The sequence below is a fragment of the Arvicola amphibius genome, chromosome 7, assembly GCF_903992535.2.
Source record: "Arvicola amphibius chromosome 7, mArvAmp1.2, whole genome shotgun sequence".
NCBI classification, from domain to species: domain Eukaryota; kingdom Metazoa; phylum Chordata; class Mammalia; order Rodentia; family Cricetidae; genus Arvicola; species Arvicola amphibius.
The window spans coordinates 16,949,333-16,973,409 of NC_052053.1; positions in this window are offsets into that span (position 1 = coordinate 16,949,333).

Sequence of the window (24,077 nt, forward strand, 5' to 3'; positions counted from 1 at the left end):
GAGTAACCTTCAGAGCCAAACCTAATGGAGCCATTACAAACTACAGACCAAGTGTGCCCATGGGTACACAGATGCAAAATCTCTAACAAAATATTTTTAATAACAGTGCAAAATTATTATCAAGTGGGAATCATCCTGGGAATGCAAACATTGTTTAATTAGTAAAAATCACTTCTAATGTTCACCACATTAATAAAACAGGAGAGAACTTATGATCAGTCAGATAAATATGGAGAGATGATTACAAAATGTGAATAGCACTACAGATTAAAAATGTTTGAAGCAGGGCTGGAGAGATGGCTCAGAGGTTAAGAGCACTAGCTGTTCTTCCGGAGGTCCTGAGTTCAATTCCCAGCAGCCACATGGTGGCTCACAACCATCTGTACTGAGATCTGGCACCCTCCTCTGGCGTGTGGGCATACATCGAGGCAGAATGTTGTATACATAATAAATAAATCTTTAAAAAAATGTTTGAAGCATACTTTAAAAACTAAAGACTTTTCAATTGGATGGAGGGAACCAACCATAACACTATGACTATTATTACTTTTTGTAGTGAAATACCTCATAAGTATAGGTATAGCACATGAGTCTTGGGATAGCCCCTCTTAGCTGGAGACCTGTTTCCATCACCTCGGTAAAATATCTCAAGCCATTCAGCATATCTGTGTCTTAGATAGCCTATTTCCAAGTGAAAGATAATTACTGTATCCAGCTCAAAATACAATGCTGAAATTGAAATTAGTTCTCATACTCACTAATCTCTTAGCCTATGCAAGCAACAAATTATACACTATGTATATGGCCTCTATCACAGGCTGAGGCTTTAAAAAACATCAAAGCAAATGGTTCTATTTCTGAATGCCTGTAACTCTTGTGGTCTAATTTTTCTTGTTTTTAAAGTGTTTCTACAGACATAATTCAACTGATGATACAAGTTACATACGAATAAGTAGAGAATAAGCAGTGTGCTTTATTAACCATGTTTTGTGGAAAATGGATATTTATTATTAGTATTATATTTCTGAGGCAGGTTAAAGCAACAGGAGGCAGAAAAGAGAAAGGTGCCTGACCTTCAACAGACAGGACTGTTTTTGTTGCCTCACAAACTGAGATTCAGCCTTTATCTTGGGGGAAAATTAAGGAGTTTGCCAGAGGTGGGGGGAAAGATGGCTTCAGCTCTTTACAGGAGTGGGGCGAGGTGTCTTAGGAATATAGCATGTTTCTCTGTTGCAGTCTCTTCTTTCTGGAGTTCTTTTCCAAGGCAAGACTGGCTGTACCAACAGATATTCTTAAAATGACCAAGAAGGTTATCAGTGATCTTGTAGAAATCCTGTTTTAAGGGCACGGCACTCTATTAACATTATCATTTTTTAATAGAGACAAGGCCTCTTGCTGGCTGGTCTGAAAAATGCTTACAAACACAGGTGGTTCTCAAAGTAATATCAGGTCTCCAGCCTCTGACTTCTGTGTACAGGAATTACAAGCATGTAATATTATGTATGCCAGGGGAACACAAGTGTTCTTAAGATGTATTCGTGGCTTCTGAGAGCTAATAGAATTGCTGAATTACTTCAAATAAAATCTTCAGCTTAAAAGTTTAATATATGAAGGTGTGAGGTTCTAATAATTATCCTTTTTTCCCCAACATTTAAAAAATATTTTTGATAGTAATTACAACATTTTTCTCTTCCTTTGCCTCCCTCCAGACACTCACATATTTTCCAAACTTTCTGAATTATGGGGAATTTATTTCTAAAAATGTCTACCTTCCAATTTAATATTGTCTAACAAATTCCCCTTTGTGCACTAGGATATGATGCATTAGTTCTTTACTTTGAATAATTTTGCAACTGGGAGCAAAAATCAGAGACATTCAGAAGACTGTATACATTTCACTTCAGCAAATATAAAAACTCATACTGATTTTTTGCAGAATGTATTTGTTTAGAAAGTTTAAACTTCTTTATATATGGTTTTCACTACAATGATTACATTAAACAATTGTCACTTTAATACTTAGCTCCCACAAATTATTTTAGGTAAGGGAGCTATACTAATAAATATGATTAACTAAAAATTTTACTGATTTTTCATGACATTAAAATTACTTTATTAATATGTTCTTTTTTATCAGTTCAGTATGTGTTTATATTTAATCAAAGATTTCTTTGGGGGACTAGAATATTTCCAATATCTTTTGTATTTTGCACTAAATGTAATTAATGGTTTTGTATATTTCAGCAGGAAGCTCAAGAAATAATGTAATCAATCTTTCATGGAAGCTATTTAGATTCAATATCTATGAATTTCTCATTTCTACAATAAGGTTATGACTATAAATTTCTTAATCTGTTATTTTAAACTTTTGGTTTCGTGTGTGTGTATGTGTGTGTGTGTGTGTGTGTGTATACACACATTTCACTTGGTTTTGAGATAATTTTTATTTAACTGGTTATATTAATAGAGATCAAATTGTTAGTTAACAATTGTGTTGATTCATTCACTTGGTAAAGCTCAATAACAGCTTCAGCATAGTACTAATCGTAAGAATCAATAATATACATATTTTATTAAGATAAATATATTTAACAAATGATTGTCCAATCACATATTGTTAGCTAGAACATGCATGCACAATAGCCTATGTTTAGAAAAGCATATCTAACACAGCCAACTCCAGTCCATTTGAATATGAACATAGATAACCTTGAAAAGAGAATGCATTATGCTACATAGGATCAATAAATTGCTCTAACTTTTAATGGAAAGCATTCATGAATTGATGAAATAGCTACATCAATGAGCAGTTTGTGCCATTGATCAAAGTCAGAAATGCGATAACAGTGCTGAAGTTCTTCACCACCTTTCATATCTGTAAACATTCTAATTTTACAAAACAAGTGCATTTATAAGAAAATGCCAAAAATTCAAACTAAAAAAAAGATACAAGTTAAAAGCTATTGGAACTGATTCAAATCTATAAATATTTATAATATACAATTTATTCTAACTTTCATATTTGCAAAGTTTAATGGAGATGGGTAGTAGAAGATATTGTTTTAGGGAGAAAAAGGTGATTAAATCAAATGACAGACCTGCACATTTCAGCACAGATGTGTGCTGAAAATGTAATGAATGAACAAAGCAAATTAAGTGCAGCCATAATTTTTAGTATCTTATTTTATGTCAAAATACTTTCGTGTACATAAAAAGAGTTCTGTGTAAATAAAGTTTTTAGGCAGTAATGAACTTCAGAAGGAGGGGAAATAGGATGAGAGGTGTGTTTACCTGTAACTAGTTTATCTCAAAGAGGTAAAGGGGAAGAAGAGAAAAGAGAGAAACATCTAAAAATTTAAAATCCAGTCCACTAAAAAGTGTGTAATACAATAATTTGTTTATTGGAAACAGATTCTCCTCTCCTACAATACATACTTACCACAATTTTTCCTCTCTCCACTCCACCCCGTTCCCTTATACTTCCATTATTCCCGGGTCTACTCCTCCTCTGTCTTGAAAGAAAGCAGTTCTCCAAGGGACAACAAACAATGTATTCCTTTTCTCTTCAATATTTGGTAACAAGGTGAGGAGATGAAGTAACGAGATTTTGATTTTATACACTTCTTTCCTCCCTATGCATGGACAGCTGGGAGAAGAGCGCTGGGCAGCTCACTTCTGCCAGGCCTACTACTGTCCCTGCATCTAAGCAACATGGATCCAGTTAACACTTGCTGGATGTTCTCAGGAGTTCCTGCACTCTCCTGGAATGGAGCCAAAGAGAAACTTCAGAAAATGTCAATGTTCACTCCATTTGCATGTTATGGGACTGATTGGAATTAACTAAAGAGAAAGAGTATAAGTATTCTAATTCTAATTTAAATTTATGTAGTCTGTTTTCCAACCTCAATAAGTTTCTGCCTATTCATCACAGAATGAAACACAGCCCCACAGGAACAGACTGATTCCGACTATCTCTCTGAATGCATAGTCTTCAAACAATGCATTCATGATGACCATTCATCTCCATAGCATACACTGACTTCGATGCCCCCCACTGCAAGCCCCTGTGACTCTTTGAAAGCTTGTTCTTATAAATTGGCTGGAGACTTATTATGTATAATCTGCAGGTGCATAATGCAGGTGAGATTATGCAGATAATTTTAAGAAACACTATGGGGAGCAGAGGAAGCAATGAGAGTGTGAAGACCTGAGTTCATGCGTGTTGTTGGTATGAGTTTGGTTTTGTCAAAGATCCTAGACTCAGACCCTTAGAAAAATGGCAACGCTCTTCTCCCTGCATCCTGTATGATGAGGCACAGACAGAAAAGGCAAGGTCTTCTTTTCCATGTTAAGGATTTCTACAGTATTTGTAGGAAAAAAAAAATGCCCATCATAGACTTCTCTCCCCAGATATTTCTGGACTGAAGACCATTTCCCTTCAGTAACTACTCCTATAGAGATTAGCTAAACCTGCCTTCTTGTTCAGAAATATGCCAGAAACTCTGCCTCCTTGTTTATCTATGTGTGCTAACTGAGCCTCCTTGTTCACTCATGTGGAATAACCTTGCCTCTCTGTTCAACTGCATGTAATAAACACTCTGAGCTTCTGGTATACTGCAGCTTCTCCATCAGAAAGCCTAGTTCACCAGATGCCAGTTTTTCTGATCTCCATGTGTCTGGTTGTCTTTTCTTAATTCCTTCATTACTGCAATCAGGACAACCCCTCGAGCCATGAGACACATAACAAAAGCACCAACCAAGTTGCGTCATTTTGCTTAGAATGGGGGAACTTTTGTACACAAAAATATAGGAAAGTATTATAACCATTTTCATTCCCCATTTAAATGAGCTGCAGCTCATTTTACATATTTCTGTCTATGTACATGTATGTTCATATGCATATGTTTTAGTAAGTATATCACAATTTTCCCCAGGGTCTTGTGTGACCAGGTCAGACTGGTACATAACCCAGTAAGTTCTAGCATTGCTTAAACTAGATAAGCAATCCCAACTAATGAAATAAAAATCAAGTTTCTATGGATACTAGAAAAAGTTAAAAATATGCCTTGACAGATCCTGTCCTTAGAGTACATAAATAGCAATTAAAATTTCAATCCCCATTTTTAATGTTGTATTGAATGAGATTTCAAAGGTTGAAGAGAAGAAAATTTGATTCCCAGCTGCCTCTAGGCATCATGATGCAACATACTACTCCAGGAGACCAGTCTCTTTGACATGATAGATAATTAAGCTTTGAGCTCCTCTATAAAATAGAAATTCTGACCCAGTGGTGGTGGCACACGCCTTTAATCCCAGCACTCAAGAGACAGAGGCAGGAGGATCTTTGTGAGTTCAAGGCCAGCCTGATCTACAAGAGCAAGTTCCAGGACAGTCTCCAAAGCTACAGAAAAACCCTGTCTCGAAAAGTCAAAAATTAAAAAAATAGAAATTATGTCATTATATCATATGCAGAACAAAGTATATTTCTATATAATGCCTATTAAATGTATACAATAAAACATGAATGCATTTTTACTAGAAATTGTCAACAGTTCTAACACTTATTTGATTACCTCCACTATTACCAATAAAACTTACACCCGGAAAACCACAAATGGATTCTTCAGTTTGTGTGTGTGTGTGTGTGTGTGTGTAGAAAATATTTAAAGAAAAGATTTCATGATTTTGAGGAGGAGCATTGAATTCGGGGAGAGGAACTAGAAGTAGCTGAAAGGAGGAGAGGGAGAAAACTATGTAAATAAAGTACTTATATATGAAATTCTCAAAAAATACTACTATAGCTCTGTAGTTGAGCTTGAAACCAGGGACGGTGATATTTTCAGAGGTTCTTTGATTGTACAGGATGGTTTTAGCTATCCTGTTTTATTTGTTTGTTTTTTCATATGAAGTTGAGTACAATTCTTTCAATATCTTTAAAGAATTGTGTTGGGATAATGGGAATTGCATTGAACCCATAGATTGCGTTTGGAAAGATGGCTATTTTTACTATGTTAATCCTACTGATTCATGAGAATGTGAGATCTTTCCATTTTGTGATATATCTTTAATTTTTTTCAAAAACTTGTTCAACTATTATGTTCAGAGCAGCTTTATTTTTTTAGCCAGAACCTGGAAACAAACTAGATATTCCTTAGTCGAGGAACTGATAAAGAAAACGTGGTCCATTTACACAATGGAGTATTACTTGGCTGTTAAAAACCAGGAATTCTGTAGGCAAATAGAAAAAAAAAATCCTTCCAAATGAGGTAACCCAGACCAAGAAGGACATAGTATGTACTCACTCATAAGTGGATATTAAGTGCAAAATAAAGGATAGTTATGTTGCCATCCACAGGCCCAGAGAGACTAGGTAACGAAAAGGGGTTCATGGTAAACACCCCGATCTCGCTGAGAAAGGGAAATAGAAGAGATTTCGTGAATGACTGAGGGCACGTGGAGATGAGAACATGAACGATCATATTATGGGGGGGGTTTGCGGAGGACTACGGGAAAGTGGGGGAATTTTGAGGTCAGGTAAAAACCTGGTGCAAGGGATTTTCCCAGTAATCTACAAGGTTTACCACCTCTAAGACTCCTAGCAATAGCAGATGCAGCCCTAACTGGCTATCTCCTGTGACCAGATTCGGGCCCAGCCCAATTCTCATTACAGAGGCTTTAACCAGCAAATGATGAAAACAGGTGCAGACCCACAAACCAAACATTGGGCAGTTTGGGGAATCCTGCAGAAGTGCAGGAGAAAGGATTGTAGGATCCAGAGAGGTCAAGGACATTACAAGAAAACTCACAGAATCAACTAACCTGGACACTCAGGGACTCAGAAAGGCTGAATGGAACAGCCAGGGAGCCAGCATGGGGCTGACAGAGGCCCTTTGCATATTTGTTACAATTGTTCAGTTTGGTCCTCTTGTGGGACTCCTAACAGTGGGAACAGGGGCTGTCTCCGGGATGATTATTGCCTTTTGGGACCCTACTCCTCAAACTTGGTGGACTTGTTCAGCTTTAATACATGGGGAGGTGCTTAGTGTTGCAGCAACTTGATATACCCTGTTCTGTTGATACTCATGGGAAACCTGTCCTTTCCTAAACAGAAACAGAGGAGGAATGGATTGGGGAGGGAACAGAAGAATGGGTGGGGAGTGACTGGGGTTGGGGAAGAGAAAGGGGAAACTGTAGCAGGAATGTAAAATATATAAATAAATAAATTTATTAAAAAATTTAAAAGAAGATTCAACTATTGCATGTTCACAATGCATTTTTCTGTATATACGAATATATGCACAGATACACATGCACACCCACACATATATCACAAATATGTATTTATCTAGAGTAAATATACATGTGTATTTTAAAAATTATTTTATGGGTATATTGCAATGAGCAAAGTATTTTCCCTGTAACTTACTTTCTTTCTCATTGCATAATATCATAAAGATATTTTTACACTGATTTACGTAAATTATTTATACAAATGCATATGTTTTCTTTAATTCTTTTGGATAGGTATCAGTTTTTATTGTTTTATAACTCTATTAGCTTTCTATTACCTATTGATGGACAGATAAAGATGAATGGCAATGTGAAAGAGATTAGATTTTTCTCTGAATAATAATTCATTTTTGTCCTATAACAATGCATATTTGGCCTTCTGCTCAAAGTCTCAGAATTGTATTAGCTATTGATTATTTCTAATAGCTCATTATTGCTCACTGTCTGAAGAATGTCTTTGAATCCAGTTCTTATATAAGTGGTCATTTTCTAAGATAAATTCCTAAAATTTAAATACAAGCCAGGACTTACATATTTTCAATGTCCATGTATGTTTCTCATTACTCTTTTAAAAAAAGATAAAGTTGAGACAATTTTTACATACAGGGCATCTTGATAGTTATGGTAGTTTAGTGTTTTGAGAAAATTTTTGATAGCTTAAGATTATATTCAAACCCCTACACATTTATTACCAAATACAATATCTTAGAATTTCAAAATAATGAATGCCATAGCTGAGGTTTCCAATAGATTGGCATATTTATATTTCTCTTGAGGAAAAGATGAAAGAGAGGTGTGAAAATAATTGGAGAGAACTCATAGCCATAAGAAATTCAACATCAACAGAATAAAGTCAACAGTATACTGAAAGCATTTACCCTGATTTCTATTACTTACCTATTGATGGACAGATAAAGATGAATGGCAGTGTGAACGAGATTAGATTTTTCTCTGAATAATAATTCATTTTTGTCCTACAGCAACTCTTATTTGGCTTTTGCTGTAAGGTCTCAGAATTTTGTATCTATGGAGAAGTGCTTATATATAAGTTCAGAAAATAAGGCATTTTTATTCTTTTTAAAATCAAGAAGGCCAGAAAGCCAACATCCATAAATCATCTATCTTATTATTCACATTAATAAAACACCTCCATCTTAGAGATTGTGGTCATATTCCCTTATAGACTCAGTGATGTCTAAACTTACATTCTTCAGAGTTTCATTTTATGTGCTAATTTATGAGAAGCAGAGCAGAATTATCGTTCACAAAGTGTCAATCTCATACTTTGAAGTCCAGGGAACGGTATTTATAAACAGTGAAATCACAGTTTCTTTTTCTGCAGTCATTTAGCTTTCAAAATATACCTCAAAGACAGAAAAATCATATTATACTTTTTGGCATGCTTTTCAAATATGAGTATTTCTCCTGTTTATAAGACATTTTTACATGGCTTTCTCTGGGTTTGTATGACATAGTTTCAAATTAGTAAATAGTTTCCCCAAGTAAGCTAACATTTAATTTTTCATGTTAATTGGGATATGGTAAGCAGTTAAACAACAACAATACATTATTTAATTCATATTTCAGATGTAGATATAAGCTTAGTTCTTTTGATTTTCTAAATCCATTAGGAGACAGTTCACATAATCTCACACAGGACTAGTCACAAGGCTTCTAAGTTTAATACACAATGCTAAGACTTGCTTATACAGTGACATGTATCAGTATTCTTTATTATTCGTTTGACTATAAGTGCAATTATTAGTAAATTATAAAAATCATGTCTATACATTTATAAAATTTCTTTAATAGTCCATCAAAAGTAGACTGCTATAGTTTTTACAATATGGTGAATTCAATACTGGCCTTCAAGAAAGGGGAGATATCTTTTAAACCAGATCGGTTTAAAAAAATGATTGCTACAATTACTTGGACTTTATAGTAAATATCAGTATGTTGCTGAATTCACAAGTAGATTTTAGCAATTCAATATCTGCAAGTAATTACTTGTTCTTGAAATTAATCAACATCTATTAAAAATAGCCATCAGAAAAATACATTAACTAAGTCTTTGATTACTTCCATAGGGAGGTGCAAATGAAACTAGTGGCTTTTCCCCCATGTACTTAGACATGACATCATTTGTCAACCACAAAATGTTAATTTATATTCCTGTGACAAATGACAGAATGCCTAAGTGATTATGCATATTAATCCATTTATCTAACTTGTTTGTCCATATGTGTTTTACCCTTATTCATAATGCACTCTGACAAGTAACTCTGTTTTGATTTGCTAAAAAGAAATTTGAGAAACAAATTTATATATTTTAATAATAGAAGCATAAATAAATATTAAGAATAATATTTTCTTTCCTAGTGCTCTGAATTCAGAGGGCTCTCTACACTAAATATGGTGATGTGTTATCTTCAAATCACGCATAAGTTACCCTGGTGAGTAGAATATCACGATTTTTTTTTTATCATTTCTTCTCATCTTTCCCTGTTGGTGATGTGTCTGTTGAGTTAAAGAACTCTTTGAAAAAATATTGAAGTTATTTTAAAGTGTGGTATCAAGTTATCATTAATACTTGGTTTCATAACACAATATACATGTATTCAGGTGAGGGCTTTCTCAATTTATAAAAAAACAAAACACAGGAAAGAACTGAAGATGGGTCCAAATCCAGCACAGCAGTTTAGAGTTGTTATCTTCGTTCACTATTCATAACCGACATCCTTTTCCTAAAGGACCCAGAAATCATTTTTGATATAATCGAAATACTTTTATACAGACCTCTCAAGCAGTACTTTTGACAAGACTAGCCAAGAAATAAATGTGAACATCGAACATTTGTGTGCCCTACATTAGATACTCTAGGGAACACAGACAAATAGAGGTCACTTTCCTGGTACTAGAATATTTCTTTTTATTGAAAACTATCTCTCTGAGCAGGTTTAGTAGAAAACTGAGAATTGTTACATTTCAATTAAATCTCCATGATGAAAACAATTTTAGCTGATAGAACTTACTCATAGTTCATAGTTCTTAATACTGAAAGAAACTTACAAATATTGATTTGTAGTCTGTAAAAAATTTAAAATAATTTTTCCATCCAATTATTGATTAATAATATAGGCCTCCCAGATAACATGATGATGTTACTATGTTTTTATAGATTTTATTAATAATCATTAAAAATGATGACATCTCTTTATTTAAGTTTATGGTGAACATGACTTCTGTTCTTTGTGCTTTCACAAGATGGAGACATAGATCTTTCCAACTGTGTGCAGCCTGACAGCTTAAAGCATCGTATTAGTTTCCACGCTATCTTCTGCTTTACAGAGATGCCTGGGAGATATTCCACGTGGGATAAATAACTGTGTTTATAGGAACTCATGTACAATTTAGAAGGGCAGTACCATCAAAGTGTGTGAGCATTACATGAAATGAACTCTACTGGCCTAAGGATCTGCCTCCATGTTCTCTGTAGACCTAACAAGTGACAGCAGCCCTAATCTACCAAAGCTCAGGAAGAAATTAGACATGAAATTTTATATTAGTGCCATGTATGGCTTTCATTATGATCCCTCATATATTATTGTCTAGACATTGGTTATTTAACTATCCAAAATCCAGAAGATAAACATTTGATAATGTACACTTGAGAAATATAAATAATAGAAATATGTGTGTGCATACTAAAGAAAACTTCATTTTTACTTAAAGAACAAAATGAACCAAATTTAACACTGGATAATTAGAAAGTATGAGGTAGAGCCATATAAGAAGAGTGTGGGGTGATTCATAGACTTAAGAAAGGAGAATTGAAGGACATGAATGCTTAAAATCCACAGGAAACAAACAAACTATCCAGAGAGAGTTCAGGTCTTAAAAATAAAGACCAACTTCTCTCAAGGAAAAGTTTGAGAATGCATAAAATATTATTTTAAGTTTTGGGAACCTATTCAGTGTCAGGTTTCTCAGAAGTAGGTCCTGCTGTCTAGTCAGAACAGATTTTCCATTTAGCCAAAGAGAGCTAGAGGAACTTTGTCAGTTGTATTCTCAGTACGGAATTTGTGGAGGCACAAAAATGTGAGCCCATTTCCACCTTGTCTGAAGGGCAGAGAGTTGGAGGTTGCTCAAATGGTTGACAAGCATAGTTGTCCCAATCAAGATGTGATTGCTTGATGCTTTTACCATTAAAATAGCTCCTACAGTAGATTAGAGCTAATGGGCCAAACAGTGTTTTAAATAATACAGTTTCTGTGTGATTATTTCTGGACTGAGTTGCCTAGCAGCCTGGAATGAAACAAGCAGTATTCTTACACAAATTCTCTTCAGTTTTTAGAGTTTTATCTTCTTGTTTGCCTAAAATATTGGTGACTTGTGTCAAGAATTTACTTATAGCTATAATAGTGTTTTATTATTTTTTCCTCCAGAGGAATTACTTCTAATACATAAAACTGTACAGCAAATAACAAAGGTGATAACAGTAGGTAAAGCCCAATGCAGCACTTGTTATGAACACAGGTGAGAGCCGGAAACTCTCAAACCGATGTGGTAGGTATCTAGTCAGAATGAAGGTTTGGAGAGGATGGGTAATACTAATTTAGTATTCAGAATTCTGTGAAGAAAGACATAATAAAATTTCACCCACTGAAAACCAGCAGTCCAAAGTGAATTAGAACATATTTATCAGTTGAAACCATAACATTGTTGGAAGAAATAAACAAGAATCTTTGGGGGCGAGAATTACATTAAAAAGGCGTGTGTAGTCTTACTTGTAAGTCTCCCCAGGCAATGGAGAGGGCTAGGGGATCTTTACTAATGTTTTTACATGGTTCAAGGCTGAAGTTGGGTAGCATCTTCAGGATGAGAGAAAGAACTCATAGAGCCATCTTTGAATTGTAGAAAAATATTTCAGTGACACACTCAAGAAAGGAATCAGAGGTCATCTTCTCCCGTGACTCAAGTCTCTAAGACCATAAATTCTCAGATGTTAACTTGGGACCGAAGATAATGGTTATCTAATGGAATGCTGATTATTAAAACAAAACCACCACCACTTTTAGTGCTGTGGTTCTAAATGTTCTATAAGGACAAAGACTGTGAAACTGGAGTCTTTCTCCCTGGCCCAGAGTCAGGAAGATGTCCAAAGGGCCAGCTCCGTATTGAAAGATAACCATATGAAACACTTCTATTTCACTGTTCCTGAATGAGGAGCACTGTGGATTCCCATGTGACACCAGGATAGAGGAACAAATAATGATTGAAGAAGGAGAATTGTCAGTGAATAAATTATGGGTTGTGGCTTGGGGAGGAAACAGTATTGAACTTTATTCATGATCAAAACCCCAGGGGAAGCTGCCAAGATGTTCTTCAACTGTAGAGGAATATGAGCAACTCATAAAGGAGACAGTTCAGATTATATCAGAAGTGTTTTTGCCTTAACTTTTAGAGATACATAAATTATAGCAAAATACTTATTCAAAGATAACTGTAGTCAAGGACCCATTGTAGATCTTCAAATATAGAACTGATGAAACTGTGCAAAGAGACATGTCAAGGACACTTAAAAACAATTATTGATTTACTTGTCTGTTCTACCACTTATTCATCAAATGAGTTTGACTCCCAACTCTGTTACATGTTATTTCCCTCTATTACAATTGCAGCAAGTAGGTCAGAGCTATTAATTGCATTGTCGGAAGAATTTAATGAACTGTCAAATACCATAAAGAGTTATAAATATTGATACAGAATATAGGATAATGAAATTTTATAGTACATATATTGCTGCATTGTATGCATTAGTATCATTCTCTTTATTCTTAACGAATTATGTTATAAAAGTTGTATCTTATTAAAAGAAGGGGATTTAGGAAAGTTCCAGGTCTATTTTATGTGCATGTATTGTTGGAGCACACACATAATAAGCATTTGTAAGAACTTTTGTTTAAGGGTACATAATTAGTTATTACTAGAATACTTTATAACTCTTTTATTTTTCAAAATAATTTGTTCACAAAATAAGATAACATGTACAGATACTGTTTTTCCTAGCAAAGTATAAACATACAAGTTGCCAATATACGATCCCATTTCTGGTTCTCTTTTATGCCCACCATCTTCCCTGGAGCTAACTTTAGGAGGATTGTCAATCTTTCTTGTGTTAATATGATTGTTGCATTTCTTAACTGAAAAAAAGGAATCTAGAGACTTATTATCTTAGCCTACTTTATAAGTTCATAAGTGAGGGGACAGATTTATAGCTCTGCCTCAAATACCTATCTTTGATGATCATACAGAGCATGCAATCTCCTTTCTTAGCTATCATCCAGCAATATCAGCCTATTTGGCTTTAATATGTACAGAGCATCCTATTTTCTTCCTAAAAGGTTGAAAACAGGAAAAAAATACCACAAACATCAACTAGAAGAATGTAGCAAAAACCCAATAGCTCCATGGCAATGTCTCCAAATTCTTTTTAAATACTAATTTACCTGCTTATATAGCTTCTCTAGGATTTTTTACGAATTATAGGCTCGATGTCCTTTATTTATGGCTAGAAACCAATTATGAGGACAGATCTAACGGGAGACCACCAAGTCCAGTTGGAATGGGACTGATGGAACAGGGGACCGAACCGGACTCTCTGAATGTGGCTGACGGCGGAGGAGGACTGAGAAACCAAGGACAACGGCAATGAACATGACCTCTACAGCAAGGACGGGCTCACTGTGAGCCTTGTCAGTTTGGTTGCTCACCTTCCTGGACTTAGGGGGAGCTGGGAGGACCTTGGACTTAACATAGTGAAGGGAACCCTGATGGCTCTTTGTCTTGGAGAGGGGTGGAGTGGGGGTATGGGTGGAAGGGAGGGGAGGGAAGGGGGAGGAGATGGAAATCTTTAATTAAAAAAAAAAAAGAAAAAAAATACTAATTTACTTTTTCATAAAATGCATTTTGTCATATTTTCCCATTCCCCAACTTCTCCCAGATCTTCATTACGTTCCTATGTACCCTCCTTTGTGTCCTTACCCACATCTCAAACAAACAAAACAACAAAACCAATAAAAATAGAAGATGAAAACCAAAAGCGTGCGTGTGTGCACCCAGTATCAAGTAGCTTTGGGGAAAACTGATTTTCCCTTTCTCAACAGTTATCAATTGCAAATAGCAGCTTCGTTATGGGTGAGACTTTGTGGCCACATCCCCTAATCAATGCAGGGAGTTTTCCTGGTTTGAACCAGTGCAGGTTAAAAGAATTGTGCTCAAATTCTTAATTTTGCCACTATCTCCAAAAGAACAGAGGTCAGATTGCCAAAACATTGCAAGAAGAAGCCTCTGAAATATTCAATTAACAGATATTAATATTATGCTGCTTGCCTCATTGATTGTTATAACTTGAAAAATTCCGTTTCTAAAACAACACAATAAATATTAGTAATGAACAGCCTATGTTCATTTACTTGGACCTTAGAATCTTGCCAAAACTTTCCTTCATTTAACTGTAATTTATATTTAAAGTAAGGTAGTTATAATTCAGTTTCTTTTATATGATTTCTTTTATTTTTCCAGTGATTGAGAGCATTAAACAAACTAAAGATATCTTCAGAATGTATAGAAGAAGCATGAGACTGCAAGCCAAAAACCAATATATTCCCTCAAGTTCTTAAATAATTACTTTTACTCATTGTTCTTTACACAATTCTCTTTGATCTCCCTTTGAAATTAAAGAAGATGGTTTGCAATGTTCTCTAGAAAGCCAAGATCAACAGTTTTTACTTACGAAGGAGACACACACCTAGTGCTCTCTGGGAACAGGCTTTGTAATGCATTCAATTGTATGAATAATTTAGAATTCCCACTTTTTGTTTCTCTGCAGAGAATTTCTCCCTTGCATAGGCACAAAGATGACCTTGATTCACTTTCCATAAATCTTCAGCATAGTTTAAGGATTGCCTTTAAAACGTATGTCTCGTCCCTCTTCCCTCCATAACATTTTTACAAGCTGAACATTGTGACATCTTTAAAGTCCAGAAAAAACACAATTGTATGATTTACTCAGGATCCAATTTCAAGCTTTGCTGCCGCCAGCCAAAGTCAAAGATTAGCAGTTTTGATCCTCAAATAATGAACAAAGAACATGAAATAATTTATAACGTATTCCTGCAGTATTTACTAGAGTTTACTGCAACAAAATGCTTCATAGTTATGTTCTTATTTTAGTATTATTCTTTCCTGAAACTCTTCAATATAAAACTCAGGAAAAGAATAAATACTTCATTGAAAAGAAATGAAATGTAAACATGTTTTCTGTTAGACAACATTTGATTCTAATTCACTAGTCTCAAAATTTAGCAGATTACTCCATTAGGCTCAATCTATTTTATCAGTATACAAGTTACAACTGACATCTTATTCACAGTCTAACGCTTGCTACTTTTCCTATAGATTATTTTCACATGCTTTCATGATGATGAGCCTCCTAATGGTATTTTAAGCATTGTTCAAGTCTTCATTTACTATCTATTACAACACACAAAAATATGTTTAAATCCTGAAATGGGATACTGGGGTAGGGAGTAATTGACTTCTTTATGTGTGAATTGTAATTATTGTACATTTTGCTCTTCTTTTCAGAAGGTGATGTAGTTTTACTCTGAATTCTTGGTAGCACTACTTCACAGAAGCTTTTAGGTTAAGTAAATATATCTGGCTCTGATAAAACTATAAATATTTGGTTCTTGTTGCATTACCTCACAACCCCAACAGGGTGAATGATAATCTTAGATTTGAGGCAACATCAGTGTGACTATTGTCTCTGGTGACTACAGTAACAAGATGAACTCTTTTGAGAAGTAGAGGAGGTTAGGATAATAGGTTAAAGGTAAACTCTGCTGCAGATGAAGAGTCTCACTGTAGCTAATTTTAAACAGGAGCGAAAAAATCAAGAAAGAAAGGAAATAAATGATATGAATCTAGCTTCACTGTTATAATAAATCTTAAGTAAACAACACAGTAGCTCATACATAGGAAAATTTAGCATATTTCTTCACAGCCACTAGAAAACAGTTCTTACAGATTACTTCTCTAACTGCAGCTATAGATTGTGTATATTGAATATTTTTAAAAGTAATAACCCATTGCTCAGTTCCTAAGTCTCTTCTGTTGATATTGCAACACTAGAGTTTCAGAAGCTTGAAATATGAATTACTTCAAAGTATTTTCTGCATTTTAAATTTTATAAGTCCTGCTTTGGAAAAACATGCCAAAATTATTTCATGGAGCTCAAGTCGGATTTTGCCATTTGCTTTTAAAACTTTACTTCACAAACCTCCTTTTACTTTGCTGTGAAATATTTATATTTAGCAAATGAACGTTAAAAGATTTTTCATTCCATTTGCTATATTCCAACCTACATAGTGTGGATTAAAAATAGTGCTTATCACTTACACTTCAGCATTTCTTCTTATAGCTTTCATCTTAGCTTTCACCGCATTAAAATCGTAACTCAAACAAAAACACATTTAAAGAGTCTGTACTAGTCATGTCTCCATTGGGACAAAACACGTAACAAAAGAAAACTCTACAAGGAGAGAATTGTTTGGGCATTTTTCCGAAGCTTGGCATGATTGCGTGAAGGGTATGCCTCGGGAGGGCAGCTCACGTCACAGAGCAGACAGCAGAGAGACAATGTCCACATTCTCTTGTCTTCCTACTTTTTCATTTTAACCTTTTCATCCCAGGTAGGTCACCAGCTTACGAAAGAGTGCCACCCTTATTGATGGAGAGCCATAACTCCTTAATTAATGTCCTGGAAATACCCTTGTGTTAATGGCATGGCTGGAGTGTAGATCTTCTAGAGACAATGTCTGCCTGCCTTTGATATCACAGTATATAACAGTGAATCTCATGGTTAATATATATATATATATATATATATATATATATATATATATATATATATTTAATTTCATGCCAGGGAAAGGGGGGAGCTAGAAAAAGCCCTGGAGTCATTTAAAGGAAGGATTTGCAACTAAAAATAAATTCTATGCTGTTTTTAAGATCTCATTGAACCTTTTTGGATGTACAAGCGCAGCCAGTTGCAGTCAATGATTGCTGGAACCACTCCTTCCCTGCGACAGTTACACACACCTTCACACACAAACTGTACCACATTGCATGTCAATTTGTACCTCATGTCAGTATCAAAACAGTAGCATGTGTCATGCAGGAGGGAGGTCACTGGGCCCTCTTATTTCTTCCACTTTTCAATGCGGTCACATCTAATACACCTCATTTCTCTGCTATCCACTTATCCGTTTAATTGATGTATTAAGAACAGAACGCCGCAACTAGCTTCTTCAGGGAGCCTGGGCTTAGCCTAATATCCTAAAGTCTACAGTAACACTCACAGCCACATGCAGTGGTATGTTTCATAAATCAACTACCTGACGAATTCAATTACAACGATCAACCATCATATTTATAACATTTTATTATCCAGTTGTATAACTGCAGATGAAATTATCTATCAAATGTCCAAGAGGTCAGAATTTCATTCTATAATAAATATTTAATCTTAGAGTTGTTCATTTTTACATCAAAGTTGCATAGTTAATGTCAGGTACCAATGTCACACTTTCTTTTATCCTCTTTCCAATATTAATGATATTACAGTAGTATGGTGCTTTCATCACAAAGAGGAATTACACATTATCATTAACCAAAGTCTAGCTTAATTTGTGTCTCAGTAGTTTTTTCATTAGCATCTTCGTTTTTCTAGAATCCTATTGATATCAACAATCACACTGAGAATGATATATTCTTTTAAGTTTTCAAGTCAACTTAACTTTACCTGATCTAAATAAGTATCATTGTCCTTTTTTTGCAAATTGGCATTGCTGCGTTTAAGGAATTATAGTCAATAACTTTACTGAATGTCCCCTGATTTGGGATATTATACCTTTTATGGATAGATGATTGGTGTTATATATTTGTCGGAATAATTTTTCAGAGGTAAGGCATTTTTGTAACATGCTATGGGTATCTCATGCTATCAACATAATTTGACCACTTGTTTAACAGACTATTAGCCAAAGTATGTTCAATGTGAAATTGCCTTTTTCCTCCTTTCCAGCAATATTATATGAAGGAAAGATGCCAAGCATGGCCCACTTGTTAGGCAGGAACATGTTTAAATTGCATCTCCTAAAGAGGCAGGATCTAAAACAATTATTTGGACAACTTCTTTAAGGAGTATGTATCACCTCTTTCTCATGTACTTAGGGTAAAGACATGCATCTTTTCTACTTTGAGATTTCTAACACATCCAATAAGAATTTGCAAACTGAATTTCAAAGATTTGTAATAATAGCTTATCATAGGAGGAGAAAGAAAATAAGGCACTAACATAATCATACATAAACTACTGATGGCCTTTATGTATTTTTATTGAAAGATAAAAAAGACTCTTATGTCAAAACACTTCAATATTGTTTTATTATTCAGTCAGCTTCTTTATAAAAAATGTCAGCCGGTCGGTGGTGGCGCATGCCTTTAATCCCAGCACTCGGGAGGCAGAGGCAGGCGGATCTCTGAGTTTGAGGCCAGCCTGGTCTACAAGAGCTAGTTCCAGGACAGGCTCTAGAAACTACAGGGAAACCCTGTCTCGAAAAACCAAAAAAAAAAGTCAATATTCACTCATTCATTGGCTTCCAGCAAACCTGGTGTGCATCATAATACCTATGACTGAGTATTGCACCTTTTCTCTATGAACATTAGTCAAGACACTCTAATATATCAGCCTTATCTATTATTAACTGCACATGTTCTGATGATTGTAAAGTCTTCAGATTCCTACCTCAATACTCTAGAGCCTCACCTGACATTATCACAAAATCAAATGCAATATACAAGACAGAAGGCAATGGTTTTATAATATTTGTATTTTCATACCCCTAAATCAGTTGTACAAATAGGAGAAAGATTTTTGCTTCTGTGACACATTTTTAAAAGAAACACGTCAGAGATAATTAGTGGCAAAAAATTAAATATTATTACAGAGGCCAGAGCTTATTTTACACATTATGATCTGAGCTTCATACATAGATTGGGATTAAGACACAAGAAAGATAAGATTGAAAAGAATACCATAAATTGCCTCCTTCAATTCCTGAAATAAAATGTTAAGATAAAACACGTTTTATTCTATGAAAAACTTTGAACAATATAATAAAGGAGTATTTTATAAGGTACAGTGAAAATTTGTCCAATTTGTAGACATGGAAGAAAAAGGCCATAACTTCCTTGGGACATGTTTATAATTTTTTTTATTTTTTTTTCAAAAGAACTTGTGACTAAATAAAATACATAGCAGTCTAAAAACTGGTGATACACTCTCTACAAAGCAAAATTTTAGACTTAAGTTCATTTGTAGATAAGAGCAAATTCAGGGTGATGATAATGACAACGCTCAAACCTGAGTGGTAAGTCAGACTCAGCTGCTCTATCTTTTCCTTGGCACTATCTTAGTGTAGAAGAAAATAAATTGAAGATTTTTCTCTATATATATTCACTGGTACTTCATTTCACCAAGCAGAAACACACACACACACACACACACACACACACAGAGGGGGGGCAGAGAGAGAGAGAGAGAGAGAGAGAGAGAGAGAGAGAGAGAGAGAGAGAGAGAGAGAGAGGGTAGCAGGGGGAAGGGAGAGAGGGAGAGAGAGGAAGGGAAAGAGGCATATATACATTACACACACCCAAAATTGCACACATCACACACAGAGAAATATGCACATATCACCCAGACACATACACAGTCACACACACAAAGATACAAGAACAATACACCCAAACACAAAGTGTATACACATAGGCAAATGTACATCACACACACACAGACACTTGCATATCACATACACACAGAAATATACAGAGATACACTTAACATGTACACAATAGTACAAACACAAGTCCACCTCTCTCTCTCTCTCTCATACAAACACACACTGATATAGGTGCATATTACACACACTCTCACACACTATTCAGCAAGTATTAAAGGTTATGCAATAATTCAAAGAGATGCAGATTGATTTTAACCAGGTAAAACAGGAAATGCATTATTCTTGAAAAGATATACAGAAGGTGAAGTTCTTAGCCAGTGTTGTCATATCCATTCAACAGAATTATACAAAGATGGAAATCTTAATCCTATTTATACAAGACCCACATTCTCAGCCAAATGAGAAATTTTAACTTGTTATAGAAGTTAACACAAACTCATTACTTCTTCCTAGTCAGGATTTAAGATTATTTTTTTAAAATATGTATCACCCAGCTAAGAAGGTCTAGAGGCCTCTTTATGGTGTTTCTTAGGTTTCCATGTCTGGGAATTTGATGGGTGCAGAAAGCAAAAGGGCCCATTAGGAGCATCTAAGTGAGCTAAAGGACCTGCCACATCAGTATCATTTAACACTGGAAAGCTAGAGGACTGTATATCTCTATTAGAGAAAAAGCATTATACAAAAAAAGAAAAGACAAAATTCCAATTCCCATGAATACAGACAGCTCTCTTTCAACCCCATGCAACAACTAACATTGACTTGGAGTTAACCTAGAGAAACCAAAAGGGACTGAGCAGTAGTTGAGAATATAAGCTTCATAAAATTATAAAGAGACTCATAGGTATAAAATGGTCAATTGTTGTCTTGGCTGATCCAGTAAAATTAGATAGAAGAGTCAAAGCAGTAACATTTCTTCCACTATATAGGATTGGTCATCAACCAACACTCTTCAAGGACATGGCCCTTCAGTCCCTAAGGGCCTACATAGTGCAATTATCACTTTATCCATCTTTTTTTAGGTTCTTTTTTTTCCTCATTTTTTTATTAAAAATTTCCATCTCCTCCCCTCCTCCTACCCCTTCCCTCCCCTCCCTTCCACCCATATCCCCACTCCGCCCCTCTCCAAGCCAAAGACCCATCAGGGTTTCCCTTCACTATGTTAAGTCCAAGGTCCTCCCAGCTTATCCATCTTTTGTCTGAGAGAAACTCAGTCCAGCAAGGATATAGAAGTGATAGGTACTGAACAGGCAAATGCTCACTTAATAAAATTTTCTCCAGGCTTCTTACATTTTTAGCAGGCAGAAATGGAAATATGTTTGTAAATGTCCACCACATTGCTGGGTGAGTTTCTCAGAGTTCATCTTGGCACTGTCAAATAAATCGATATAAAAAAATAAAATGTGTCATCAGATTGCATTTGAAACACACTATGCTATCCTCAATGAGAGTTGCTTAGGCTAAACTATTCCCCCAATGTTATCTCTAAGGAACACATAAATCTATTCTCCTCCTATGCTTGAAAATGATTAATGTTGAAATATACTCATTCATCTTCAAGACTTAGTATATTTAGAAACTGAAAGCTTTTTAAGTTAAGATTCAAAACTTAATAGGGGGTGTTTTATGCTCTAAGGGTGTATCCAGTTTTCCTGCCTGTAGCTTTATCATCATCAAACTGTCTGTCCTTGAGAGGAAAATGTACAAGGAAAGCTACCTGCTTGGATAGATTTTACCATCAAGAGGTTACACGAAATGAACAATAGAAATTGTCCATGTAAATAAATAACTTCTGTAGTCAAACAGTATACTCTCCATAAGGTGATTTACCATTTGCAAAAGAATCATAAGAGTATACAGTAGTACCCTTCACTGACATATCCCAGGCTTTCTATATTTACTCCAACTTTAGATATTGATTTAATTTCTTACTGAGTCAACCATGTGAAAATTCTGAGAAATTTCTATACTCTTCCATTCATCATCCTCTACCATCACACAATAACCATATTGTATTCTCTCAAAATCCATTCAGTCTCTTCTCCAGTCCCACTTCCCCTGGCCTGCATTATGTTCTGCTGTCATTTTTAATTAATTAACGTGTATGCAACTTTTGTCTTCATGAATGTTAGTGCATCACGTGGGGTGGGGGGCACAGATACCATAAGAAGGCATCAGATTCTTTGAAAGTGGAACTACAGACAGGTCTTAGCCATATGTGGATGCTGGAAATTGAGCCCAGGTACCATTTAATGGTCACCAGTTCTCTTAATCACTGAGGCATCTCTCCAGCTGTTGTCTCTTATTTGTAGTTCTTCAATGACTTCACCCTTTCCCTACTTCCTTAGGATGTAGTCACAATACAGCCTGAATACATTTACTAAAATAAGGATCCAGTTTTTTTGACTTCTCGGTATAAGGTCCTCCAATTGTGTGCTGGTTACTAAACTCCCTGTTGTTTGTTACATGGGATAAATTTTTTCTCAGTTTTATTTTTCATTACACTTTGCTGTTGCTAATATCATCTTTCTCATTTCTCACTTCTTTGATTCATGCACCTCTGCCCTTGCATATCTTTAGAATCATAAAGAAAATTTGTTTATTCAATGCTGAACTCAAATGTGTCTTCTTCCAGAAACTTCCCATGAAATCACCAGGTAACACTGTGTATCTTTTCCCAATATGGTGTTTCTTCTACCTCTGCTCCTTATGTATCATTTCATAGGAAATAGATGCCCCAATGTCTGCCTCTTTATTTTTTCTCTATATATCTGCATGTAGCATGTACATACTTAACTCTTGGTGAATAAGTAACTGAATGGATGAAGTCTGGTTATTTAATGGAAAGTAGTTATTTAGCAGATACTCTGACTAATCATATTTTTCTTAGTGGCATAATGTTTATTTACAATTTGGCTGTAATAATTAAATTATTATTAAGTGGTACTTAATGATTACATGAATGAACAATAGTAGTTAAGAACTCTTTATAACCCCTAAAAAGTACCTGGATCTAAACATTTATTGTGGTTAAATTTCTTTTTCGTTCTAGTTTAAGAGGCTGTAAATGGCAATAGATAAAACAATGCTTTCCCATAAAGTTATTCTAAAATAAAAGTGTATGCTTTTCAATTTTCAGTGAAATACCATTTCATCATATTAAACTTATTAATCTTCTACAAGTAATATTATTTCCCTTCTTGGGTTTGTGATAATGCTGAAGACTAGATAGTTGTAGTTACTTTCCTCTCATGACTTGGCCAAAATTATTTATAATAAAAGACTTAGACTCTTTAGGATAGGATAATTATTGAAACATTTACACATATTTTTTGCTTGATATTGTTTATGCTGGTTGTAATTCTAATTTTTAAACTTGGTATTTGTTCTTCTTGTATATAACTTTGTTTTAGGCTTAGAACTCTCTTATTTAAACAAAGCAGGGAGGTGCTTTAAAGCCAGTAGCCTTTAATTTACCCGCCCACTGGGCATGGTCTCTTATACTATAAATGTCAATGTAAAGCGAATGCTTTCCCTCTCTCTTCCAGCTGCTGGATTCAGTTGCTGTTCCCTGTTCTAGCAGAGGACTGCAATCTGTGAGTTTACCCCTAAATAAATAACCCTTGATTATACTCAATTCTGAGCTAGTGTGGGATTTCTTTATAGTTTCCATATTCAATGTACTTTGATTCAAACATTTCATTCAAAATATCTATGACAGTGCATCTGATTTAGCTTGATGAAGACTCTCAATACGTTTTATAAGAGCTTGTGAGGTTCTTGTACTAGACTGATGCTTAGAGACTATCTGAATACCATAGCTTTACTGATAGAACATAAAGTCCCCTCTTTAATGAAGGATGACTTAAAGCATATAAATTAATTACAAGATGATGGGAAGGAAGAATGAAATGAAGATCTAAA